Here is a 15,347-nt window from a genome sequence, read left to right as displayed (position 1 = left end):
AAAAAAAATTCCAAGTAATTTAGTCTTTAAAATTGAAATTTAACTAAAAAAAATGATTAGACTTATACAATTAAATTAAAATATCTTTAAATTTTATTTAAATGTTTGTCAGATGGTGCAGGGATTCTAATCATGGTTTTGAAATCTCTTAAGTTGAAAATTTTTAAAAATCAAGAATCAACTTTGTGGCCAAAATATATACAAAAATAAAACAACTTAAATAAAAATATTAAATTACCATAAATGATAAAAGAATAAAATGCCAGGTGGTGTAGTTGTATAAAGATTATTTTGAAAACTCTCTGAATAGAAATTTTTAAGGTTTAAACCCAGTTGGCTGACAAATTAAATAAATGTTTAAGTACAAACACAACATTGTTATATAACAACATAACACAAAAGCTTCACACAACATTATTATATACAATAAACTAAGTAAAATAAAACTTTAGTGATTACATTGGATATTTTTTTAAGTAAAATTGTACTTACTAGTTCAAAAACAACACTAAGTAACAATTTATTCTGGGAACTAAGAGCATCTTAGTAAAAAGTTTCCTAGAAAAAAAATGCTACTTAAAACTTTAACCTATTATCACGTCACAATTAAAATTTTATTTGAAATCTATTTCAGCTGGGCAAAAACAAGCATTTTTTGTTACAGAAACTTTTTAATCTTTCAGTGTTATAAATTCAATAATCATTATTCAAAGTTTATTAAATAACCAAAACAAAGTCAATAAACAATGTTTTTAGAGATATTATAAGAATCTTTTTTTCTTTTTTCTTTTCTTTTTCTTTTTTTCAGGGGGTTCACAGGAAACAGGAAACCATTCAAAACACGCCCCTGGTACAAAGTTATATAATTTATTATTTATGTTTGGAAAAAGTAGTAGAGCGCTTTAATTTCAAAATTTAATATGTAATCTATTGTGAATAAAAAGCCACAGAAACGTGGTATAATATATATTTTATTTATTGAATGTTTAAAATGGTTAAATCTTAATTATAACAAAATTGAAGTTAGACACTATTAGAAAGCAGATTGAATTTAAATTTTAAAATTCTAAATTTTGAAAATAAAGCACAAAAATCAAACTTATTATTTAGCTTTCAAAGTCCTGACCAATAATTAAGTTATAGCTCCATACATAAAACCACCATGACTTAAACTAAATATGTATTATACAATAAGTAAAATAATTAATTATTGTTTTAGAAAGGAGCAGTTAGGTATCTAAGTTAAAGATCTTATGCAGATGTTTTAAATATTTAATAATTAAACTTTGTTATGAATTACGGGTTTAAGTTTAATATGAAAGTTAAAGTGTAAAACAACAAAGTGGTTATATGCAAGTATAAACCTGCAGTAAAAAGACTTCTAGCCGTTCTATTGGGCGTATTAGGTAAAAAAGCACGGTTTATCTGTGATTTTAATACAGGTTTCCAATTAATCTTGAACTCAACACATAAAACGAATGAAGAATTTTATTCAAAGAACAGAATAAATATATTAAATGTCGAAAAATAGAAAGGGACATGTGTGAAATAAATAAAAACAAATGAATAAAGCTAAGTTTTGTTAGGATATACAATCATATTAATATATATTAAGTGAATACACAGTTATTTAATATATCACGTCTTTTATTTAGTAATTGTTTACTATCTTCTGCTACAATTGCTAATCTTCGAATACAGTTCTTCATATTTTTTATGATCCAAAATTAATTGAAAACCTGTATTCAAATTATAGATAAACCGTGCTTTTTTACCTACTACGCCTAATAGAACGGCTAGAAGTCTTTTTACTGCAGGTTTATACTTAGCATATAACCACCTTGTTGTTTTATGTTTTACACTTTAACTTTCATATTAAACACAGTTGTTAAATTTGCAAGAGCGTACAAAATTGCACGAATATACTTTTGCACGAAGACATTTTGCACGGGTTGATTCTTTTTTTTTGATCTTTTCTATTTTAGTTTTTTTATTTTACTATCACTGTTACCCCTAACCCTTACCTTCGGTCAGTAACTTATTAATTTTATTTTATTGTTTATTTATTTTTTACTACTACTTTTACCCCTAACCTAACCCATACCCTCGGTCGGTAGATTTTTTTAATTAAATTTTTATTTACTTTGATTTTTTTGTTATAATAATTTTTATTAGTTTTTTATTTATTTTTTTTCACTATTACTCATATCCCTAACCCTTACCCTCGGTCAGTAACTTTATTATTATTAGTTTTTTTTTTTGTTTTTTTTACTCTCGTGCAAAAATGTAAGTCGTGCAAAATTGACCCTTAGTGCAAAAATTTCTTCGTGCAATTTTGTTCCCTCGTACAAATTTGGCTTCGTGCAATTTTGTGCATTCGTGCAATTTAGTAACCTCGTGAAGTTTTGTCTTCGTGCAACTTAGACCAGTTCGACTTAAAATATATAGTTTATTACACTAAAAAAAAAGACGCTCAAAATATTTGGTCCCAATTTCTGGTGCACGAAGAACCTTTCGGTTAACAAGTCGCACACCACGGATACCAAATAATGCCTTGTTCAGAACAATTGTCATGAGACATTTTTGGTTTTCTTTTAACAGCTTTTATAAAGCAGCTTTAAATTAGTTTAATTGTTTCATATTAATTTTTAACTATTTTTTGCTAAGAAGTCATATACCGAAAGGTTCTTCGTGCATCAGGGCCTAGGATTCAACATTTTGAGCGCATTTTTTTTCGTTCAATAAGTAATCATAACATATTAGTTGCATAGATATAACATTTTGATCAACTAAGATCAGTTCTTTTTTTTTTAAGTAGTGAATCTATTGAACAAGTTATTTTTTTCTTCCTTCAAGTTGGATATTAAAAGCTACCAACTCCTAATGTAAATTCATCAAATTAACTAGTGGTAATTTTTTTAAGTTTTTGCTGTTTAGTTGAAGACAAGTTTGTCTAAACATAAAGTAACTTTGTTTTATTAAAAGTTTTGTTATAGCATTAATTAATTTATAAAAACTAGCATGAAAAGTAACTATTGTTCTACAAAGTACATATAATAAAATATTTTATTTGGTTAAACATAGTTTATAATTCATTTTAATTCAAACATTGATTCTAAAATTTTTATCTATTACATTGATTTTTCAAATATACACATATCAAAAAATTTTAAGATAACTTATAAAGAAAATAAAGCAACTTAAAATTTAAATAGTTACAGTCAAGATTATAAAAGTTGTGTTAGCTTAATCAGAACTAAGCATAAATACTTGTATTAGCTTGTTAAACGAAAAAAAAACGCTCATAATAATTGGTCCTAGGATCTGTTGCAAAAAGAACCTTTTGGTTGTCGAGTCGTACACCACAGATTCCTTTTAACGTCTTGTCCAGGACGGATAAAAAACATTAAAACCATATAATATCAACAAGATGTTAAATATAATTATTTTAGACTTTGAAATATGCTAAAAATTAAACCATAAGTTTCATTTACTTAAATAGAAAAACTACAAGTGACTAGTAACACATTTTTTGCAATGTTTAAAACACAAGTTTTTTAAAATTTGAGTCAGTTTCTTAACTTTTTTTACAATATAAGTTCGTTTAAAAGTATAGACAGTACGAAAACTTTCTTAAAAATAGTAGCTTTATTCAAATGAAATGAATTTTTATAAGTTTTTCAAATAAAAATCATTACTTTAATTTTATAAAAATAAGTTTATATTTAAAGGTGTTGCTGTAACTTAATTAAAGTAGCTCTTATTGTTTAAAAATTCTAAAATTCCTTATTTTGTGAAAAAATAAAGCACCTTCAAATATGATAAAAATGATAAAAACAGTTATGATAGTATTTTATACTGATAGCTAGTCAAACTAATCTATTAGAATTTCTTTTTTGATTTAACACTTCAAATGAACCCAGGCTGCACCGCAAGAGGATAAACAACAGTTTTTGAGACAATCTCCAACCAATTTTGTCCTATGAGGCGTACAAAGTTCCAAGAAGCAGCTTTTTTCAGTTAAACCAAGCTGGCATAATTATGCTAGCACTGAAGCAACTTCTTCTGCGTGGTATGAAAAAAAAACCCAACCCAATAGTTCACAACTCAACATCTAAAACGTCTTCAGTTTCAATGTGAGATTACATTTTACGCAGGTTTGATAAGTCAATGTATAGTTATAATTATTATATTTTCCGCAGAACTAAGTAGTTTTGTAAACATTTATAAAGCAGTAGATGAGACTCTTAAAAACATTTTAGGAAGCTTTTTTACGACCGCTTTCGATCTAGTTAGGTTTCAGTTAAACAGACGTATAACAAAAAATAATGTTGAAAGTTAATTTGTAAATTATTTAATAGCATCATTTATTTCCGAGTGTACCTATAAGCGAAAGCTAAAGTGCAAACGCATTAAGGCCCGTTTTATTATCGTTAAAATAAGTGATTTTTGCGATTATACTGTCTGATGAGTCCTAAAAAGATGAAATTTAATATATTCGACCTCGGAACCTGTTGTTGCAGACAAGTATATACTACAGGATTCTATTCAGATATGTTAAAATGCTAACGTTGTTATGGTGATTAAGCATAAAAAAAAAGTTTTGATGTTTTGCAAAATAACTTAACGCTTTAGAAAACAGAGTATAGTTCAAAACATTCTTGTTTACCCTAAATTTTAATTTTTGTTGCCTCGTTATAAACTAATTTTTATTTGTAAAAAAACTTTGAAAAAAGATTTATCACTAATGTTTAGTTATTATTTTTTTAAATATATTAGAAATTAGTTGAAAAGCAAAAAAACATTAAAAAAATTAAAAACACTTACAAAAAAAAGCTCGTTTGTGATCTGACTTCATAAAAACAAAGTTTTTATTACCTTGTTGTAATATGAGTTTTCATATAGTTACTTTATTTGTCGAAAAAATATAAGAACATTAATATATAATCTTTTGTGAGTGTTAATAACGTTTAAAACTCTCTGAGGTTATCAAAAAATCTTTAAAATAAGTGAAGTTTATACTTAGATCGGTATTTTTAATTCTTAAATACAATGTTTTTTTTTTAATTTTAATGTATTCCTGTAATTTTTCAGCTTAAAAGTATTTGTAGTTATATTCTGTCAAACTTACAAAATTAAAGAAAATTATTTAAAAATTTTATCTATCTAGTATTTAAGCCTAGCTGAAATTTTAATTGTTTCGTATTTTTAAACTTTTTTAATGAAAGTAACATGCAGGAAAAAATCCAATTTATGTATTTCAATGTATGCGTTTTGTTGTTTTTTTTTGTATTTTTAGAATTTAGTAATTAAACTCCAGAAAATTTATTTTTACCTTTAAAAACAGTTAAGAACTTTACCTTTAATTAACAAACTTTTACTTTAAGAAATATCTTCAAAGAATTCTTAACCAAACTTTTAAAAGTTATTTACTTTTTTTTTCCCACTTTAAATCTTAAAATAAAAGTTAAATTAATTAGTTTTACATAAAAAATAAGTTGAAAAATTTATGTTGTAAATTAAATATATTTTAGTTATTATTCTTAGAAATGATTAAAATCAAATATTTAAATTATGTTTTTTGAAAAGTTTTATAGTACTGGACTGGGTGCACTGGTTCAATGTTCTTTAGAATGATCTATTTACCTTAAATTGTTAAAAGTCCATTAAAGTTGTAACACTCTGTAAACTCAAGTTTCAGCTACTTTAAAGATAATGTTATAAATTTATATTTACCATTCCCATCACACTTTTCAACAAAATTGTTAGTTATTTTTTTAAATATAAATATAAATTTACAATTATCAGTTTATTAAGTTTTTTCAGTTGATATTGGTGTATAACTTGTTTTAAAATGTGGTTAAAAGAGCCTGACAAATTAATGTTCTATTGTTTATTAATTTTATGTTGTTCTCTTTTTTGTTATTGTTATTAATAAAAAGTTTTCAAACTTAAATGAAGGTTAATTATTTCAATTTATAACCTTCTTTCTTCATATACAGGAAATATGAAGCAGATTTAAGTTTTACAGACAATTAAATAAAAATATTTTATTTCAAACAGTTATAGAGAACTAATTACATTTTCTAAAAATTAATTATAAGTCTTGACTACTATATATAACTTAAAGCAGCAACTATTGTTCTACAAAAATTTTAATTCTCTCATTAATTTTTAGTTTTACAATATTTTTCATCTTTACCAGTGCTAAAAAATAAAGTTAGTTTTGTTTCTAACAATCATATTAGTTTATTGTTACTATTTTTTTCATTTCAAATTTTAAGAGTGTGGCCACTAAACCTGGGATCCTGAAAACCTGGCATTTGAGAAATTAAATAAAAACCTGGAATTTTAAACAATTTCTACATGTTAAGTTGTAAAATTTTGACTTGACACAAAAGTCTATCATTCACATAGATAAAAAGTTTTTGTTATCATCAGTATTTATTAATTTAAAGACACATTTAACATAGCTTTACACTATTGTTTCAATGTTGTTATACTACTTAACAAAGATTTTAACCATAATCTCAAGTTTAAACTTGATTAGGCCAAGCATTTACTTTCAAAAATCTGAAAATATTCAGATAACCCAGAAAGAAATTTTGCAAAAAACAGTGGCCACCCTTTTAATCAAATGGAAAAATACTGTGTTAAAAATAGTCTTATTTTTATAGTTTATTTTCTATTTAATAAAAAAGTTGATGTGTAATTATTTAGCCTTTTGTTGCACCAATATTGAGTTGAAATTTTATAAACTATATTATTTACTTTCTAAATCCAGCTCCATATTAGTGTGACATCATGCTAGGTAATTACCATTTACTTGCTTTATATTTTCAATGTAAGGCAACTATATCACTCATATTTAAGGAACTGTTTATGTTAAAAGAAATAAAAAATATTATTCTTTAGTATTAAGTTATCAAACATAAATACAAGGTGCCTACTTTTTAAACTAGTTTTTCAATAATAACATTTATATTTCCTTAATTCTTGAGTTTAAAAAGTTTTATTGCCATTGCTCTGAATTAAATTTGAATTAATTATATACTTATCTTTTATATTATATATAAGTTAAAGCATATTGAAACTAATATAAGAGTTGCTAGTAATAATCAAAAAAAATTGTGAAAAGTTTAAAATTTTGTTTATTAACTGCTGTCTCTTTAAGTTTAGTAAACAGGGTCTTATATTTTATATTTAAGTATAGTAAATTTTTTGTATAATATGTGTAAAGCACAGCTTAAATTACCAGTATTTGTATAGAACCTTAATTTTGATAAAGCAAAACATTTAAATTAAAGCTTTAATTTAAGAGGTGATAAATTTACTCTCTGTCCAAGTTTATCATCCTAACTAAATCAAAAAATTTATTTTTTTGCTTATCTACACAAAATAAATGTTTAAAAATTTTGCTATTACTACTGAAATAAAATTAAGCTTTTGATAACAGCATTTATAGAGAATTTTTTAAAATTATTTAAAGGCATAGGGGGGGGGGTAAACACCTTTTTTTGGTTTTTGTTCTTGTTTTATATAGTTTTTACTAAGCTTTTAGATGCTTTTTACAGATTTTAAAAATTCAAAATAATTTTTGAGATATAGCCGGTCAAAGTCAGAGGCAACAATAGGTTCCTTATGGGAGGCGCAATTTAGTGCTTTAAATGCTTTTTTAGTTGCATACATAATATACCTACATTTGTAACAATTTAAGCTTGTATTTCTATAGCTTTTCAACTACATAATACTTTCTAGTTTTGATTTAATGGCTACTAAGTAGTAAAAAAACTACAATACAGTAAATACCGCTTAAGTACACACTTTTTTTGGTACGCACACCCCGCCTTAAGTACAAACTTATCCAGAAAGACATAAACATTTTTTTAAGTTTTTTATATATTTTTTATATATTTATATCAAGTTTAAATATCAAAATAAAGGATGTTATATTAGAACTTCTAATAAATTTCATTTTTTTTGCCTAAATTTTCAATCATCAAGTTTTTCCAGATAATTATATGTTTCCAGGTAGAATGGCCAACCTGCTGAGTTAGCCTGAGACTTTTAAACTAGGGTGAGTAATTCTGATTAGTCTAAGTGGCCTGAGATTGTGACAGTCCTGTTATTAAATGTTAATAAACTAAATACTTATGTAGTGGTTGCAGAAAAGTGAAAAGAATAATGATTTTTGAGCTGTAATCCTATAAAAAAAATAAATCTAGATGACAAAGTTAAAAAAACCTACAAATACAACATAGTTAAGTCATAATTTAATTTAAATGTACACACATTGATGTTTTGAAAATGTTTTGTAAACACAATGTAGTTTGGTACTTTTCTTCTAACAAGACAAAATATGGAAAATATGGCTTAGTATTCTTTTCTATATCATTGACTGACATTGACTTTCTATATTAAATGTATGTATTATGTAGAAACTTTTTACAGAAAAAATAAATCATTTTAAAAACTTTTAAAAAATTTTGCAGATTAGACTTATGTATTAGATGTTATTTTAAATTAAACAACTTGTTTATTTGGCTTAATTATTTGGTGGCTAGTTGTAAGAAAGAAAACAAACAACTAAATTTCATATTATACTATGTTGTCAAAAAGTACGCACTACCCGTGCTAAGTACGCACTTTTTGGTCGGGATCAATTTGCGTACTTAAGCGGTAGTCTACAGTATATGATAATTGAGTATAGTTTCACTACTTATATTTTGTATGTATTATTAAGCTTTTGAACTTAAAGTAAATATTTTTTACTAGATGGAGCTTGCTTTAAAGTTTCTGCATCTTTAGTTCAGTCAAGAGTGACCATGAGCTGCCAACAGAATCCTTTCTGAGTACAAACCGGTTTCAATTAGGTAAATTTTTAGATGTGCATTTAATTAAGTAAATATGTTTTCAGGTTTTTGAAGCTTTGTTAGCCAAATTATTGTTTTACAACTACATTATTAATAATGTTTTTAGTAAAAGATGTTAACAATATAGATAATAACAACAATTTTCAAAGTACCAAATTCATTTAAGCAAACTTTTTGTGTTCAGGCCATAAATGGGGGAAAGGCAGTAAATACTTTTTTAAAAAAGTCTTAATTATAACATTAGTTAGTAAGTAATCTATCAGTTGATTTTTACTATTCAAAAAGCAACTTTTGAAGTTGAGCATTTAAAGTTAGTGACATGACAATTCAAATCTGGACAATTCAAGTTTTGACATTTCAAAATCCTTAAAAATGTATTTAAGAGACGATATCTCAAAAAGTGCTGTATTTAGAAAAAATAAAAAGTACGCTTGTAGGTCTTATTAATACCACAAGGGATTTTTTATTTTTTCCAAAATTTTAAATATTTCTACGATATTTAAAAAATAATGAAAATAGCTATATTTTTAAGCTAATCTTAGCCATATCTCAAAAAATATTTAAAGTTTTTCAAAAGTAATATATAGCCTGTAGATATTAACAATACCTACTTATTTTATATATAAAAAAAGTATACATTACTTTTTGAGTTCAAGTTCTTTGAAAATCTTAGAATTTGATTTGTTAGAATTTGAGTTATCCAAATTAGAATTGCTGCCCACCTTCAAAAGTATGTGAGAGTTGAATAGGTTGCTTATGGAAGGAACAATCAAAAAGACTGAAAATAACTTTTACTAAAAATACTTTTTTGGTAAAAATAATTTTTTTGAGGGGCTGGATCACTTGGCAGTGCTTGGAAAATTGCAGAGCTTGAAACTTTAGCAAGAAAAACTCGGAAGTTAATACATAAAATTTAAAAAAAACTGTAGTTTTAACATAACTTTTTACTTAAAATATGAAATTAGGTTACACAAGAAACTACTATTAAATTACAGATTTGCAACACACTAAGGAAACTCAGAATAACTCTGGACAGTTTTAAGTTTTTGGAAATCCCAGGGCAACCATAGTAGTTCACTCAGTTTAGTTTTCTTGACTCAAAGAGTGGCAACCTTGTATTTAAGTCACCAATTTAAATCCCTTATATCTTAAAAGTTAAATGGTTTAGAATATCTGTCAGCTCAAATATAACTCTTACAGTAAAATAAACTTGTAAAAATAATATGATACAATTGACCTTATTAAGTGTATTAAATATAATTGTTGGCAAAATAAGCTAAGATAATTAGTTTGCATGATGATATAAAAAATGGCAAAGTAAAGACTTTTAAGCAGTCAAAGTTTCAATCACCAGAATCAACTAATCTTGACTACCGCCTTTTTTGTGCTTTGTGATGTCACAATCACACACAATTCAGTGGCTGGTTGTTGTAAAAAGTTGTTCAAATCAACAATCCTCTTTAAATAAGACTAATGCAACATCAAAGACTTTTTGTTTGCGTTTTGAAACAGAGGTACATAGTGATGTCATGACAGTGGTTTCTATAGGTGATTGTGACTGAATAATGGCTGCTTGAAATCATGGTTACTTCATCTTTGGTAATCTGACAAACTAATGAATGTTTAATTGTAGAAGAAGATAATTCATATATTAAAAACTTTAAAATTTGTAAAATATTTCAGGGTGTATTGATTCTACTCTTCTCTGTTTGTGGAGTTACAAAATATAATGATTGGATTTACAATTCAAATGTCATAAGTTATATTAAGTGTCACTAGTATTTTACCAATTAGTTTTAAGTCAGTTAAAGTCAATTTTTTTTTCACTTTATAATTTTTTTAAATGATGTAGAATTTTTCATTGAGTTAGTAGCTTTGTCTTAAATTTTCAAAATTTAACTATTAATTTTATTGTTTTTATTTTTTTTTGTGGCAAAGCATGAATACTAACAGTGATTCTAACTACACTTGAGCTGATTTAAAAAACTATGTTTAAGTGTTTAATTTTGATATATAAACATACTGAAAGAATAATTATTATTCAGATTACTTTCCATACAAGAATTCATCAGTCAACTATGAAAGTTTAATAGAAAATGATCAATTTGATTCACAGGTAATTATTTGTTTACATAAATTATTCAATTAATTGCAACAAGTTTTCATACTTTTATTTTATACTACTGATTAGTTTTATAATGATAATATACAAGTATTAGTTTAAGAAGTAAAGTATTAGATTTTGAGCATGTTGGTGTTTTTTAAATAGATTTTTTTTGTCAAAAATTATATAAGATTTGTTCTAAATAAATAAAGTTTTTAACAAGTAATACTTTTGATCAATAATTGATTTTTTACACTTTATTTTTAATCCTGGCCATATGTAGGGTTTCCACACACTTAAGATACTCCTGATAACTCAGGACAATTTCAAGTTTTTGAAAATATTAAGATGACTCAAGCTAGTTTGAAATTAAAAAAACTCCAGTTTTCTCAAGCCAGTTTAGTTTTTTTATAACAGGTTTGCCACACCCTCAAGATGTTTAGGATATTTTGAAACTTTTGAAAATCTCAAAATGACCTGGTATAAATTAGGATTACTCAAGGTAATCTAGACTAGTATGAATCTAAAAAAAAACTTTAAGATGACTCAGGACAGACTTGGTCACTCAGTTAAGTTTCTTTAACTAAAAGAGTGTCAACCCTGTATTCTACTCATCAACTTTAATTCCTTATATCTCAAAAATTACTTGGAATTCTGTTAAATGATAAGGAAAATCTATTAGCTAAAATATTATTTGATAAAGTAAAATAAACTCGTAAAAACAATGTAATACTTTTGACCTTATTAAGTTAAAAGTATGTAATTGATGGCAAAATAAGCTAAGATAATTAGTTTGCATGATGATATAAAAAATGGCGAAGTAAAGACTTTTAAGCAGTCAAAGTTTCAATCACCAGAATCAACTAATCTTGACTACCGCCTTTTTTGTGCTTTGTGATGTCACAATTACACACAATTCAGTGGCTGGTTGTTGTAAAAAGTTGTTCAAATCAACAATCCTCTTTAAATAAGACTAATGCAACATCAAAGACTTTTTGTTTGCGTTTTGAAACAGAGGTACATAGTGATGTCATGACAGTGGTTTATATAGGTGATTGTGACTGAATAATGGCTGCTTGAAATCATGGTTACTTCATCTTTGGTAATCTGACAAACTAATGAATGTTTAATTGTATAAGAAGATAATTCATATGTTAAAATTTTAAAATCTGTAAAACATTTCAGGGGCAGTTAGTATTGATTCTAGTCTTCTTTTGTGAAGGAAGCAAAAAAAAAAAAAGGCGCTACAGTTCAAATTTCATGAGTTATATTCAAGAAGTGTCACAAATATATTCCTATTTGGTTTCAAGTCAGTTGATATCTCCTTGTTTTTAATTACTAATTTTAAATAATTTAAATGATGTATAGTGATTCTAACTACACTTGAGCTGATTTAAAAAACTATGTTTAAGTTTTTACAATTTTGTTATATAACATACTGAAAGAATAATTATTATTCAGATTACTTTGCATGCAAGAATCCATCAGTCCATTATGAATATTTGATGGAGAATAGTCAATTTGGTTAACAGGTAATTGTTTGTTTTACATAAGTTTTAAAATTACTTGCGACAAGTTTTCATACTTCAGTTTTATCTCTTTACTGTACTAACTTAAGTAAAAATCGCCTAAAGTTAATTTTTAAGTAATAAAGAAAATTTGCAACAAGAAATACATTTTAATCAGTATTTTTTTTTACATTGTATTTTCAATCTTGCCCATATTGCGGTGTTGCCACATAATCAGGATAACTTGGGCTAGTTTAAAGTTTAAATTAAACCAGGATGAATCAGACTAGTTTTTTTTTTAAATAAAAAAATTGGGATACTAGAGAACTTATAATATTAATTTTCTGTTCTGCTACTTACTTTTGTTAATTCTATTGTAATCATTTTAATTATTTAATAAGGTTTTTCATTTGTTGTTAGCTCTACTTAAGCACAATGTAGGTGGGAACGGTCACTTTTGTATGAAGCGTCACTTTAGCACAAGTAGTCACTTTTGCATGAGCGTCACTTTAGCTCAAGGGAGACTTGCACCGCAACTACTTTGCACGCAGGGTCACTTGTGAAGGCCTCACTTTTGCACAAAGTACGCACTAAAACAGGTACAAACCTGCGTAAAAGACGCACCTGTGCTCAACGGTGGTGTGTACTTTACATGGGTGCGTACTTTAGGCGGGTGTATGCAGGGTCACTTGTGAAGGCCTCACTTTTGCACAAAGTACGCACTAAAACAGGTACAAACCTGCGTAAAAGACGCACCTGTGCTCAACGGTGGTGTGTACTTTACATGGGTGCGTACTTTAGGCGGGTGTATGCAGGGTCACTTGTGAAGGCCTCACTTTTGCACAAAGTACGCACTAAAACAGGTACAAACCTGCGTAAAAGACGCACCTGTGCTCAACGGTGGTGTGTACTTTACATGGGTGCGTACTTTAGGCGGGTGTATGCAGATGCGTACCTCTTAAAGTGCTTACTTTGTGCAAAAATGACGCTGTGCACAAGTGGCCCTGCGTGCAAAAGTGACGCATGAGAAGCTTACTTTTATTTGTTACTTATGATAATACAATCATCAACTTGTCTAAAATATTTACAAGTGAATTAAAATCGAGCTAATTTGTTGTATTCAAGTAGACTTAATAGTAGGTCCTAAACTCAGTTGCTATATTGTCAATCTGTTGAAAGTAAATTCTACTGCTTCTGTAACAAATTTGGTTAATTGAATAAAGCTATCTTTAATTAGAACATACTTTTTCAAGCAGTAGAATGCTTTTTTATAAATGTTAATAATTTGTGCAGAAGTATTTTTTTAATGAATATTTCGGTTCTGTTTAATACATCAATAAGTAATACATACGCTGTGTATTTTTTAAACTTTTATTAATTTTTTTCTATAAAATTTCTTACATCTAAAGCTGACACTTATGCGTCAAAACTGCTGTCAGCAATAATGAAAAATAGTTAGTTTTGTATAAAATTAGTATAAACTAATTTATATATACACCAAAAAAAGAAAGTCTCATGAATTTAATGAATAAATTAAATGTAGTTTTTAAATACAAGGTTACAAATCTTATAATAATTATTTGTTAGAAAATAAAACTTATACCAAGGGATTGCAACATACTCAGTCCACCTTGGGTAACTCAGGCTAGTTTGAATTTTGTTTGAAAAATAAGGCCGACTCAGGTTCGTTTGAAGATATGTAAAAAAATTGAGCTAGTGTAGATAATTTTCCTAAATCTCAGGCTAGATTTCTAGCTAAACTTATTAAATTAATGTTTATTTCAGGTTTATTAGGTTATCAGTCTCTTTTTTTTTCCTTTTAATTTTTAACTTAATGTTTTCATTTTTGTCATTGAATCATACTTTTTTAACCTAGGTTGAATGGTTTGCTTTACGTATCAGAAACTATGTAATTAATTTTTACTTGATTGTTTTACTGTTTCAAAATTTTAAGTTTTTAAACACATAGCTAAATTAATAAATTAAGCTACGTTTCACTTTATATCTTACAACCATGTTTATTTAAAAAGTTTAGTTTTGGTAACTTTCAGCAAGTTTTTTTTAAATTATTGCATAAAAACTCATTTATCTTAATTCAAACTCTTTTTTGTTATTTAATCAAGTAAAGTTTTTGTCTGTAATAAAAATAATTAAAACACAGATGCTTCATCAATCTCTCAGACGTAAGGAAGCAATTGTAAGTGGACAACAAGTTTAAAATTTGTTTTCGTTGGTAACTTTAATTTCTATTTGCCCAAGTTCATGATTCTATCATTTTGTAATAAAAAAAATATTTGAGTATTAAGTTTGACTCGTATTTATATATTTTTCGTTTTAAGCTTAACATTAAAATTATTACAAATACCCAGAACTAGACTGATTTTGTAATTCCTACGCATCTAGTTTTTCTCTTTATTTGTTTTATGTACTGGTTTGTGTTGAATTTTAAAAGTATAATTGGTTTTGTGCATTGATGAAAAAATTGTGAAGTTTTATAGATGAAGACTATTTTGAACTGGAATCCAAGATAAGCAGTTTTGAAATTAGTTTTTTATTTAAGAGTAATAAAACGCTATAAAGAGGTCAAACCATTATAATTTTTTTTATCTCTTTTATTGCAGTTGAGAATGTTATATCACTTTTTATTAATAAATTTTCATAGAGTAATAGCTCTATATTTTATTTATGATAATCGGTCAAAATTGTAAAAAGTTCTGTATAAAATGTAAACATAGTAATTTTTAAGGTAAATTTTCTCGAAAAAGTTCCACCTAAAATTTTCAAACGAATACCTAAAAGTTTCTAATAAAACTATAAAAAAACCTCCAAACACTACAAATTTTCCAAAACTAAGTTATAAAA

At 26.3% G+C, this 15,347-nt stretch overlaps 1 long non-coding RNA gene across 5 annotated transcripts; it reads left to right on the top strand.

The window, feature by feature from the left end:
• Positions 1-3,669: 3,669 nt before the first annotated feature.
• LOC145828718 (uncharacterized) lies at positions 3,670-15,135 on the top strand. Of its 5 annotated transcripts, none has more exons than XR_014369524.1 (7): positions 3,670-4,157; positions 8,776-8,873; positions 10,557-10,673; positions 10,919-10,989; positions 12,163-12,286; positions 12,439-12,509; positions 14,647-15,135. It is a non-coding gene; the product is annotated as an uncharacterized LOC145828718 (long non-coding RNA). The 5 variants fall into 5 exon arrangements; XR_014369525.1 differs by lacking the exon at positions 3,670-4,157 and adding an exon at positions 5,692-5,764 and having other exon boundaries at positions 10,557-10,625; XR_014369523.1 differs by lacking the exon at positions 3,670-4,157 and adding an exon at positions 5,692-5,764.
• The last annotated feature ends 212 nt before the right edge of the window (positions 15,136-15,347 follow it).

Source organism: Thalia democratica, chromosome 1 (genome assembly GCF_965202585.1).
Source record: "Thalia democratica chromosome 1, ktThaDemo2.hap1.1, whole genome shotgun sequence".
Classification (NCBI taxonomy): Eukaryota; Metazoa; Chordata; class Thaliacea; order Salpida; family Salpidae; genus Thalia; species Thalia democratica.
The sequence above is the reverse complement of the archived record's forward strand: the minus strand, read 5'-3'. Positions and strand labels throughout refer to the sequence as shown.